Source organism: Myotis brandtii, unplaced genomic scaffold, assembly GCF_000412655.1.
Source record: "Myotis brandtii unplaced genomic scaffold, ASM41265v1 scaffold203, whole genome shotgun sequence".
Lineage (NCBI taxonomy): Eukaryota > Metazoa > Chordata > Mammalia > Chiroptera > Vespertilionidae > Myotis > Myotis brandtii.
The window spans coordinates 1,100,828-1,112,736 of NW_005357559.1; the positions used below are offsets into that span (position 1 = coordinate 1,100,828).

The 11,909-nt window shown below is 37.5% G+C and overlaps 1 pseudogene; it reads right to left on the bottom strand.

Annotated features, from left to right (window-relative positions):
- Window positions 1-2: 2 nt before the first annotated feature.
- On the bottom strand, window positions 3-676 carry LOC102239073 (annotated as a pseudogene).
- Window positions 677-11,909: the final 11,233 nt, after the last annotated feature.

An 11,909-nucleotide genomic window follows, 5' to 3' on the forward strand; every position in this document is an offset into this window, starting at 1 on the left:
ATCTTCCCAGGGTTGTGCAGAGGGGGGGCCGGAGGCAGGGGCCCAGGGAAGACTTCCCAGATGAGGCAGCCCAAGCGCCATGTGTTGGCTGACCACTTCTCTGTGACAGCTTTGCCACTGTCATCAGCCAACTCTAGAGGATCATACTGCTCAAGCCCAGGGATCCCCTTGCAGGGGGGTGCCCCGCCATTGCCCTGGGCTGAGTACATGTAGTTCAGGCCCCTAAGCTTCCACTCGCTGGTGCGGCCCACTAACACAGTGGCCATGTAGACATTGTTGTGGATGAGGCTGCAGTCCTTGAGGGGGAAGCTGAGGGCTTTCACAGTCTGCTGCAGCCCCCAGGAGAGCTCCAGCTCCTTGGGGCCACAGCCTCTGCTCCCAATGGAGTCACAGCCTCAGTCACTACGTGGAGCCCTTTGTCTGTCTCCAGCCCATCGATTTAGGCCAGAATGTTGGGGTACCTGAGAGTTTTGAGGATCTTGAAGGCAGCTTTGGCCACCTGGGTCTGCTCTTTGGTGCCAGGCTTCACATTGTACATGAAGATGTACATCAGGCTGCTTGCGGCCTCCTTGCGGCCACGGTGCAGGGCCCAGGGCCCCAGCAGGCTGCCTTTGGCAGGTTCCAGGTTGAGCTTGAACAGGAAATCCTGGACCAGGTCCCAGACAAAGAACCACATTGTCCCAAGCGCTGTGGGCTCAGGTGCCTCTGCTCCAGGTCCTCAGCAGCCTGAGCTGGGGTGAGGCGGAGCCTTGAGGAGCAAGGAAATTTGATGGGGGGAAAAACATCATCCCTTGGACCCTGAGATGACTGAAGGTAGCTTGAGATCACCAAGTGTTTTAGAAAAAGAAGTTATCTTACCTAACAATAGACAAACATGTAAATTAACCATTCCTCTGCTATGCTCACCAGCCAATCAGGAGAGTATGCAAATTTACCCAACAAAGATGGCGGTTAATTTGCATACGTAGGGGCAAAGCAGTGGAGTGAAGACTGAAGGCTCAGGCCAGAGCAAAGGCCTGGGTCCTGGTTGCCAGAGAAAAACCGGTGCCAGCAGCCAGGGGAAGGGAAGGCCTATTGCACGAATCTCTTCGTGCAACGGGCCTCTAAAACACACACACACACACACACACACACATATATGTGTGTGTGTGTGTGTGTGTGTTTTAGAGAGAGGAAGGGAGAGGGAGAGAGAGAAACATCAATGATGAGAGAAAATCACCAAGACTGGTTGCCTCCTGCAGGACCCATACTGTGGATCAAGCCTGCAACCCGGGCATATGCCCTGATCAAGAATAGAACTGTGACCTCCTGGTTCATGGGTTGATGCTCAACCACTGAGTAACACCAGCTGGGCAGCATTCCTACTTACTTCTTTCCCGTATATCTCAAGGTAACATATTTGCAAGATTATCAAAACATCTGAGATATTCACCATTAATTCTGCATTATATTGGTATAAGACGCTAAATCTCTAAGAATTTCTGATCTAAAATGCAAGTATTTCTAAGGAGAATATATTTTAAAATGTTAATGATTTTATACAGTGAACATATACCTGAGCTTATAAACAGAAGTTACAGACTTCAGTCCCAAGGCTGCCTTTGTTTGGCTCTGAAATGGAAAGCAAGATACTTTATCTCATGAAACTTCAGTTTTCTTATCACTCAGGAAAATAATTCCTGTGTCACAGGGTTATTTTAATATCATTTTATAGGCATTTACAAAGAAAAACCTTAGAATTTTTAGGAGATATGATAAAATATGTGCATGATCTCAGAACTGGAAAGTATTTATTTAATAAATACAAAAAGAACAAAGCATAATAGAAAAGATTAATATATCTGGCCATTTGAAAATGAAAATGAAATTTTCTGTTTTACTAAAGATACCAGAAGTGAAATAAGATGTCAAGCTACATATATAAGAAACAGCATAGCCAACAAAACACCTAAATACAACACATTTGAAGATTTTCTTCAATTAAATAATAAATGGATGAATAGGTCAGTTTTTTTAAAAAAAAAGGCAAAATTTGCGAATAAATAGTGTGATAGGAACCCACTGGTCAATAAAATACAAATCTTATTAGCAATCATAATAAAAGAAAATTTAAACTTGAATAGAGAACAATCTCATTCTCAGTTAGTTTTCTATTTAATTAATACAACTGACAAACACTGAATTTTAGCGAGGATATAGAGAAAACTGATGCTTAGTCATTGCTAGCAGGGGTGTCAATTTCTCTGCCTCTTCGAGCAATTGGCAGCATATGAAGAATTTTAATGCTGTTCTACTTTGATGAAAACTGTGCATTAAGAAGATACATCCCAGGATGCTCACTGACTCTGTCCATAACAACAATAAAAACCTCCCCTACCTCTCCCTCAATAGAATTAATAAATATCCTATGTCTAATTCATACAAAGGAATATTATACATGAGTTATAAGAAATGAACTATACTACAGATACCAACATGGACAAATCCATAATATTAAATAAAACTGAAATCCATAATATTGAATGAGAAAAAAAGGCAAATTGCAAACAATTAAAATATTGCCTTTTATGTAAAAATCTAACATAAACAACAATATGTCCTGTATAGGACGCCCACTAATAAGGTAGAAGGACAAAAACAGACCTAAGACTGATGCACATCAACTTTATGATTGTAGATACTTCTGTAGAAGCTATGCCAAATTATTTCTGACCTGATAAGAGAACTTTTGGGTTTGTTTGCTTTATCCTTGATTGATGTTGAATTTTATCAAGTGCTTCTTAGACACCAATCATGATAATGATGCAGTATATTTTCCTTCTCAATCTACAAATGTGCTTAATTGCACTAATATTATCTCCCAAGATTAAACAGACTCACATTCCTAAGTCAAACTTCACCTGCTACTGATGGATACTATGTGTGTGTTTCCTTGAATTGCTAGCTTGTGTTTTTTTTTTGTGGTTTTTTTTTTGTTGTTGTTGTTGTTATAGTCTATTGGCTTAGATGTGTTAATATTTTAAGAGATATTTTTACATCAATATTAATAAGTGAGACTGCCTATGATGTGCCATTTTCAAATTGCTCTTGTCTAGTAGTGGTAACATATTTCTGTTTATTTCTCTATTCTGTGAAATATTTACATGATGTAAAGGCTATTTGTCTCAGGTACTTATTGTGGCACGATTTATTATAGTAAAAAACGTAGAAACAGATCAACTGTCCTCAGCAGAAAAGGTAACAGTGGGAAACTGGAAACACTCTCCCATTTTCTCTTGGCAAGGGAATGAGGATACTAATTTATTCATCAACAGAAGTCTCTCTAGCAGCTGAAGTAAGATCTACGTGCATCTCAAAAACATAATGACAAATTTAAAAATGCATGTTGTACACATATAGAATTATGCCATTTATGCAAAATATTAAATACACAACCTCAAAGATAGTTTGTGACTAGGTAATATCCAGAAGTAGCAAAACATGTTTGGAAACTCTGTATACTAACTTCAATTCTTCTAAGGAAGAAGGCAGAGGAGGAGGGATGGAAAAATATTTCAGTTAAAGGTTATTTGTATAGGGGGGATATGAAGCAAATATAGAAAGATTAGCAACTCAAACACAGGTAGTGGGGTAATGGAAGCCTTATTATAGTCTCTTTACGTATATTGGAAATATTTTATATTTATTTTTACTTTGAAAGAACGAAAGAAAAAAGAAAGTAAGAGAAAGAGACAGAACTCTTTCATCACATTCCACTAACTCCAAGGCCCAAATTCTTTAACCTCCACACCTCGGTTTCCTCATCTTTAAAATGTGGGTGATGCTAGGTGTACCTCCCTCAAAGACGCTTTGAGAAAGGGCAGTCTGCAGACAACTGCATTGCCAGGTACACCGCTAGTGGGCATGGACCCTATATCATACCCCCATTGAACCTTCAGGACTGGGTATCCATCCTTTTTAGTCCATTTCACAGATAATAGTAAAATATTTTTCAACAGAGTTATACCACCATTACCACCCCCCACAAAGCCATAAAACAAGTCTAAGGAGTTTAAATGATACAATACATTAATTAATTAAAGCACCTCAATAAATAGAAATAAAAAAATCCCAACAGCCAAGCATGGGAATTCCTCTCCCAATTCATATTTTACAAGCACTGGTTAGAAATGATAAGAACTGAATAAATTTCCTCACATAAAATCTCTTATAAGCCCAAGAGAAAAAACTATAACACCGGTTAGGCATAAGAAACCACCAAAAAAATGAAATGGGATCCCACTGTATGGGCGAACACATATGCCAATGATACATCTGATCAGGAGTTGATTTCCAAAATATAAAACTTATATAACTCAACATCAGGAAAACAAATAATCCAAATAAAAAATGGACAAAGGCCCGAGCTGATTTGGCTCAGTGGACAGAGCTTCGGCCTGCGGACCAAATGGTTTGATTCCAGTCCAGATCACTTACCTAGGTTGCAGGCTCCTCCCCAACCTGGGCCCTCATCAGGGCTCATGCAGGAGGCAACCAATCAATGTGTTTCTCCCACATCAATGTTTCTCTTTGTCTTTCCCTCTCTTCCACTCTCTCTAAAACTCAATGGAAAAATAACTTTGGGTGAGGATTTTAAAAAAAATGGACTAAAGACCTAAATACACATTTCTCCAAAGAGGACATACAGATGGCCAATAGACATATGAAAAGATGCTCAATGTCACTAATCATCAGAGAGATGCAAATTAAAACCACAATAAGATATCACCTCACACCTGTCAGAATGGCTACCACCAATGAGTCAATAAACAAGTGCGGGCAAGGATATGGAGAAAAGAAAACCCTAGTGTACTATTGGTGGGAATGCAGACTGGTGCAGCCACTGTGGAAAACAGTATGGAGATTCCTCAAAAAATTAAAAATGGAACTGCCATTTGACACAGAGATTCCACTTCTGGGAATATATCCTAAAAATCACGTAACACCAATTGGAAAGAATATATACACCCCTGTGTTCATAGCAGCGTTATTTATAATACCCAAGATGTGGGCAGGGTTGGAGTAAAGGGCAGTGGGCGTCCCTGCCCCTCTTGCAGCTCCACATCTGGCTATTCCTACTATAATTTTCAATATCACTGGACTATGACATTCTTTGATTCAAAGAAAATGTATAGGCAAATTATACTCTGAACAATGAAATACTTCTCAGTATAAAATGAAATGCATAGATACATGCAATAATATGGATGAATCTCAAATGTATTTATAATGAGTAGAAGAAATTTTGCCCAACAGAATGCATAGAGTGAGATTTCATGTATATAAAACAGAAAATCAAGAAAATAATTAAGAACATTGTTTCCCCTAAGGAAGTAGTAGGAGCATATTTTGGAAAGAGTCATGAGGGAACTTACTAAGATAATGGTAATATGATAATATTCTGTATTCTGAATGTGGATTTCACAGTTGTGTTTATTTTCATTTGTCAAAACTGTCTAAAATTTATTATTTTATTGTATATACATTTTATATTAAAATAAAACTATAAAAATGAATTGTAATTAATAACATGTATTCCAAAAATATTTAGGCTGAAGTGAACTGATGTCTGCAATTTACTTTGGCTGCATCAAAAAGTAAGATGGACTGATGGACAGATAGATGGATGGATACATGAATGGATACATGGAAAAACAAGCATTATCAATATTAATGGAAGAAACTAGATGGGAAAAGTATAAATGTCTCCTATTAAGTTTTTGTTCATTTTTTCCTATATGTTTGAAATTTTCATAATAAAAATGTTGAGACAAAACAAAACACCCTGCTATTTAAAAATGCCCCAGCATATAGCGCTTCAGTGCTAGAGTACCTCTGGTTTCAATGATCTTTTTCTGTTTGTTGCTGAAAATTCTTTCTTTATTCCAAAAATGGCTACATATGCAAACGACCTTTTGAGTTTCTCAAGCATGGACAAGTTCTGTGGTTGGAAGAATTTTCAGAGTAGATAGTCCTTTATACTTCTACAGAAGGAACAATATTCAGCCTTTTTAATATACCTATTTTTCAATCTCTATTTGATAAATCCACTATAAGATATTGTATTCTTGGAAGTTAAAACAACCATCCCCACCCCTCTTTAAAATTACTGCTACTGATTAGTAGGAATTTATCTTTGCAAAACCCCCCACAATAGAATTTTCTTGCAGTCTCGACATCTACTCTTTCTTTTAATATTTGCTATTTGTAGACCAAAAGCTATCTCTAGTGTGAAATATCTGCTTTTGATTTGGATTTCTCCCCCCTCCCCCCGCCCCACACACACAAAAAAGCGGAGATAAATGGACTACTTTATCATTGTGTGTGCTGGTGGATTTATTTTTTTTCTATGCAACCCTTTCACTGATGCACAGTCCTTCATAGGTGCTGGGTTTATGCATGTAGTTCCATATTATCTCACCAACTTGAAAACCCGAATCCTCATGCCTGTCTTTTCAATTCACACTCTTACGTTACTAGCAATTACATCACATAAGGCAATGTCAGTATCAGTTCTTACTCTAACCACTCTGTGATTCAGTTCTCACTGAGTGCATCAGTGACACTTGGTGACTTCTGTTCTTTTTGGGAAGTCGACTATGCTTTTAAAATGATGTCATAAAATATAACTTTTAGGAAGTGAGACTTTCCCCAAGGGTTTTCGAGGAAGAGTGTCACATTACTGTAATCTATCATCTTTTCAGATATAAAAGTCCCAGTCACTCTTTAACCAACTCCACTGTGGCCACTATTCAAATCATTTCTCAGAAAATGCAGTTGTTAAGAATACATATTGACGAGGTGATGGTGATTTTCTTTACTCATCTTAATTAACCACTGAGTAGCCTTAAATGGAACTGACCATATATTTCTTCTTGAAACACTTTCATCTCCTAGTTCTATGGGACATCCCCTTTCTGCTTTTGTTTCACTTCACTCTGACTGGTCTAAATATCCTTTTTAAATATTCTTTGCTGCCCTCACTGGTTTGGCTCAGTGGGTAGAGTGTTGGCCCGCTGACTGAATCTTGGGTTCAATTCTGGTCAAGGGAATGTACCTCCATTACAGGCTTGATCCCTGGCCCTTGTAGGGGTGAATGCGGGAGGCAAACAATCAATGTGTCTCTCTCACATCAATGTCTCTCTCTCTGTGTCTCTCCCTCTCCCTTCCACTCTCTCCAAAAATCAATGGAGAGATTGATGTTCATGGTGGTCATTTTGTACATATGAGAGGATTGCCTTTTCGTGCAACCGAAAATGACATTGCTAGGCTCTCCCTGGAATATGAAATAAAGGAAAGATAATCATTATTAAGCTTCAATTATATCCCATGTACTTTGCTTAATCATCTTCTTGTTTCTCATGTAATACTCAAGTGCTCTAATGAAGCCCAATGTGATTAATTATAATATTTAGATTATGAATAGTAGAAATGATAGTGAATTCATTTGTTCCTAGTTCTGTGCTAATTGCTTCAGGAGACCATGAGGCTATAGAGCTATATTTCAAGCACAAATATGTTTAATTTTAACAGAAAACACCAACTCTCCATTCTTTTTTTAACTGGAATTTCACTTACTCTTTAAAGTGGATATTTGAAGAATATATATAAAATACAATATGAACAAAGTACCTATTAAGCCTGACTTATATTACATGATCAATAAATGATTACTTTAATTTTGCAAGCCGCCAAATACTAGAAAAATTGAAGATACAAATAATAACTCCTTTATCTCAAAAACTTTCACTACCTAGTAACAATCAAGGACTAAGCCACTATTTATAGAGCAGGTATGTACCAGGTACTTGGCCCTTGTCTAAATTCTTCAAGATAAGTGTTATTACCTTTGTTCAGATAAGAAACTGATTCGCACGGAATAAAATGCCATCCCTTACCCAGCACAGCTTGGACTTGTCACCGGGTCTGTCTAGCTGCAAAGTTGAATTCCATTTATTATACTTGCTGCCTCTCCATATCTGCTTGACTTTGCTTCTTTTACAACCAGGGTCTAACTCGATAAGCTGATTCAAGGATTCTTTGTACTATGCAGGGCTAGGCTTGGCACAGCTTGCCTTTCACTGTTTTGAGAGCTACTTTCCTGACTTGCATCAAAATCACTGAGTTCTTCATTGAGGATCTTCTTAACAAATATAAGGAGAACTAGTAAAATAGAGTATGAATAACTCAATGAGACTCATAAATTAGAGCAGGAAACACTGTCATATTACTATATTCGGGATGGCAGGTGATGGTAGGAAATATCCTTAGGAAATATCCTATATCTTTCCAATGCTATACATCCTCATATTTTGGATGGCCATTGTGCCCACTGGATATTGAGATTAGTACTCCCTCCTATGTGCACCCATAAAACCTTATAATTCTGTCATTTTAGCACTTATCACACACTTGAACTGCTCTCTATATCTTGTCTGAAAGAACCTCCATATTTAAGCTCTCAAAGAGCAGTGCCCATGTCTGTCTTTTCATATTATATTCCTAGAAATTCGTGTGTTCTAACTTTTCTCTGTGTTGGCAAAATGGTGTTTCCTGAATCAAACCTACTAAATCCAGGTCATCAATGTTTGTGTTTCTCACATGCTGATCTCCTTCCATCTGACAAATTGTAGCTACAGCCAGGGTGATGTCAAGAAGAGCATTCTTAATCACATTAATCACATATGTACACCTCTTCTTCCCTGTACACCTGTTAGTGAGAATAATCATCAGTCCTAATGCAGTAGACTTCAGAAAAGTCCAGTCAATTGTAATCCAAGAGACTGGAATTTACACCAAGAAAATCCTGTATCCCTTCAGATTTTCTATTAATATAAAGCCCTAGTATTAAATTTTCTGTCATGATGCAATAGGAACATAGTCTGAAGAAAAAAGACAACAGTAGAATCAAGATATGGAGAGAAAGGGAGAGAGAACTAATAACTTTCTTGGACCTAAAGAATAGCCATGTCTGGATCCAGAAAGTCACTTGAACAGCTTTTTGAAACTATTTATGGAGACACCTTATTTTTTTCTGCCTAAGTTAGTTTAATTGGATTTCTACCACTTGCAAGGGAAACATTGAAATTAAATCCCTGCCTCTTTTCCTTTTTTCCATGCCAACATTTAAATATTGACTAGCTATTCAAACTTAGGTCTGTCTTCCCTGAAATTAGTTAAATATGAGAACCTGTAAAATATAAAATGCATTTATTAAACCCATTCCAGGACTTGGGGCCAAGGAGGATAAACAGATCAGTGAGAATGACTCCTATCCTCAAAGAGCTTCAAACTAGAGAAGAAAACCCGACTTTCACATATAAACTAACCAAGGAAACACAAGAGAAATTCACGGGACTATATTATAGCTTCTACTAAATCTACCAACAGGAGGAGTGTCCATTCTTCAAAGTTCAGGAAGAGTGGTGAGCTCCTGGTCTTACAAATGTGTCTCTACCATCTCCTTATCACAGGAAAATCATCTAAAAGAGATGCAGCCTTTTTTCTCAATAAAAATTCAAAATACCTCAGGAAAATGATGTCATCTTGCTTTGGAACTTATTTGTATTTTAGTGCAAGAATAAAAAATAGATTATCTTCTCAGCACCAACTATGAGCGATTGATACATTTTGCCTGATGCACTCAGTTGAAAGGGATTTTGAGGACACAGGCAGCATGAGTGATCAAGATGATCAAGATAGGCGATACTGTCTGAAAATGGGTAACAATAGTTAGGATAGTATTTATTATTCTTGCCTTAGTATAATTTTATTTGTCAACTCCTTTCGTGAGAGCAAGGTTTGATTAATGAAGTGGGAAAGAGAGTAAGAGGTCACTCAGGACAAAGAAACCTAATAAGGGTGGAGACAGTAGGAAGTTAAAGTGTATGAGTAAAGAACTAATTTATTTATACATTTTTAGACAAAATATTTGTCTAAATTTCACAATTCATAAAAGGAAAAATATCTTTAAATAGGAAAAACTTGAAGAAAGGTATATTTATATTTCTTTATATTTCTAAATACAAGAGGTCAACTTTGCTATACCATGTTTTCTCCCCATGCTCTATTTCTTCCATTCTAATTAATTGGCAAGATTATACATTCCTTCTCTATTCCAATTTCTTCTTTTCCTTTTTTTATTGATGAGAGAGAGAGAGAGAGAGAGAGAGAGAGAAAGAGAAAGAGAAAGAGAGAAGAGAGAAGAGAGAAGAGAGAAGAGAGAAGAGAGAAGAGAGAAGAGAGAAGAGAGAAGAGAGAAGAGAGAAACATCAATCTGCTGCACCCATCCCAACTGGGAATCGAGCTCAAACCCAGGCATGTGCTGTGACTGCAGAAGGAACCAGCGACCTTTCGGGCACACAGGGCAATGCTCAACCAACAGAGCCACACCAGCCAGGGCTGTTTCCATTTCTTGTGAGAGTTCTGAAGAAAGCTTGAGTATACAGTGCTCCTGGCCAGAAAAAATTTACCCCAACCAACATGGCTTCCAAAGCAGACACTGGGAATTAGCAAGCTTTAGACTGCAGGTATAAGGATAAAGCCACACAGACCAAGACACCTATTTAATTTAGTTATTTCATTGTAATGCTTCAACCTTTTTTTTTTTGTAAAGAATTCAACTTTTATAACATTAGTCATATTGTTTTCATCTTTCAAAGGCAATTCCTTGTGGAGAAAGTAAAAACGTTACAAATAAATATCTGATGAATTCATCAGAGGAAGTGTTGTAATTAATTTGTAAAGGTAAAATAATTATTCTCAATCAGCTTTTCAAGTAAACACTAAATCACCTTAATTTTTTTTTCCTTGTCTGCTAAGAGGTGGTGGGGTAAAAATTCAACACAGAACAATAATTATGTAACTATACAGAACTGTATAAAAATGTTCTTAACACAGAAAGCGTCTTTATATTTTCTATAAGAATGCTCTGGGAAATAAATGTAATGAAAAATTAGGTCATATATATTTTTCTCAGATTCTCTTTTATAGTATCCTGCCAACAAATAACATAAGTCACAACAAGTTCTGAATTCTCTTGATCAGGTGTAGTTTGTTTATAACTTTGCAGTCAAAGTCAAGCCAGGTATCCCATTAAGCCATTCCTCTCCAGCTCTCTCTGCTTAAAAATAAATATTAAAAAAGATAACAATTTGATTAATGATAGTAAAGACACCAAGAACTATGTTTAGTATCAAATTAAATTATTTCACTTGTCCATAACTGAAATCAAATAGATATAAATATAACAAAGAAATTAACAATACAGAATTTTTCTAGATAAAAATTTATTGCTTATTCAACTTATTGTGATTCTTTTTAAATCAATTTATTTTATTTATTTTTTATAATTTATTCACACCTTCATTAAGTAAAAATTATTGATAACCAACTCTTTATACTAGACATATTTTAGGTTCAGGAAATAAAGCAGTGAGCAAAAGAAAGCCATATTCCAGAGGGAGCTTACTTTCAAATGAGAAATAATGACAAAAATATGTATAATTGTGATCCATTTTATTAAAAAACTAGAGGCCCGGTGCATGGATTCATGCACTGGTGGGCTCCCTCGGTGTAGCCTGTGGGGATCGGGCCGAAACCAGCATTCCAACTCCGCCTTCTGCTCCTGCCTGCTGCTCCTGCTCATACTGGCCCCACTGTGCCTGCCATCGCCACCACCACTTGGTAGGCTTGCTGCCACTCCACTGCGGTCTTCAGGCTGCGGTGGCCAGTTGTGAGCCCTGCATCTGGCGCCCCTCGGTCAGCTGAGTGGCGCTCCTACTGTGGGAGCACACTAACCACCAGGGGACAGCTCCTGCATTGAACGTCTGCCCCTTGGTGGTCAGTGTGCATCATAGCTACCAGCCAGT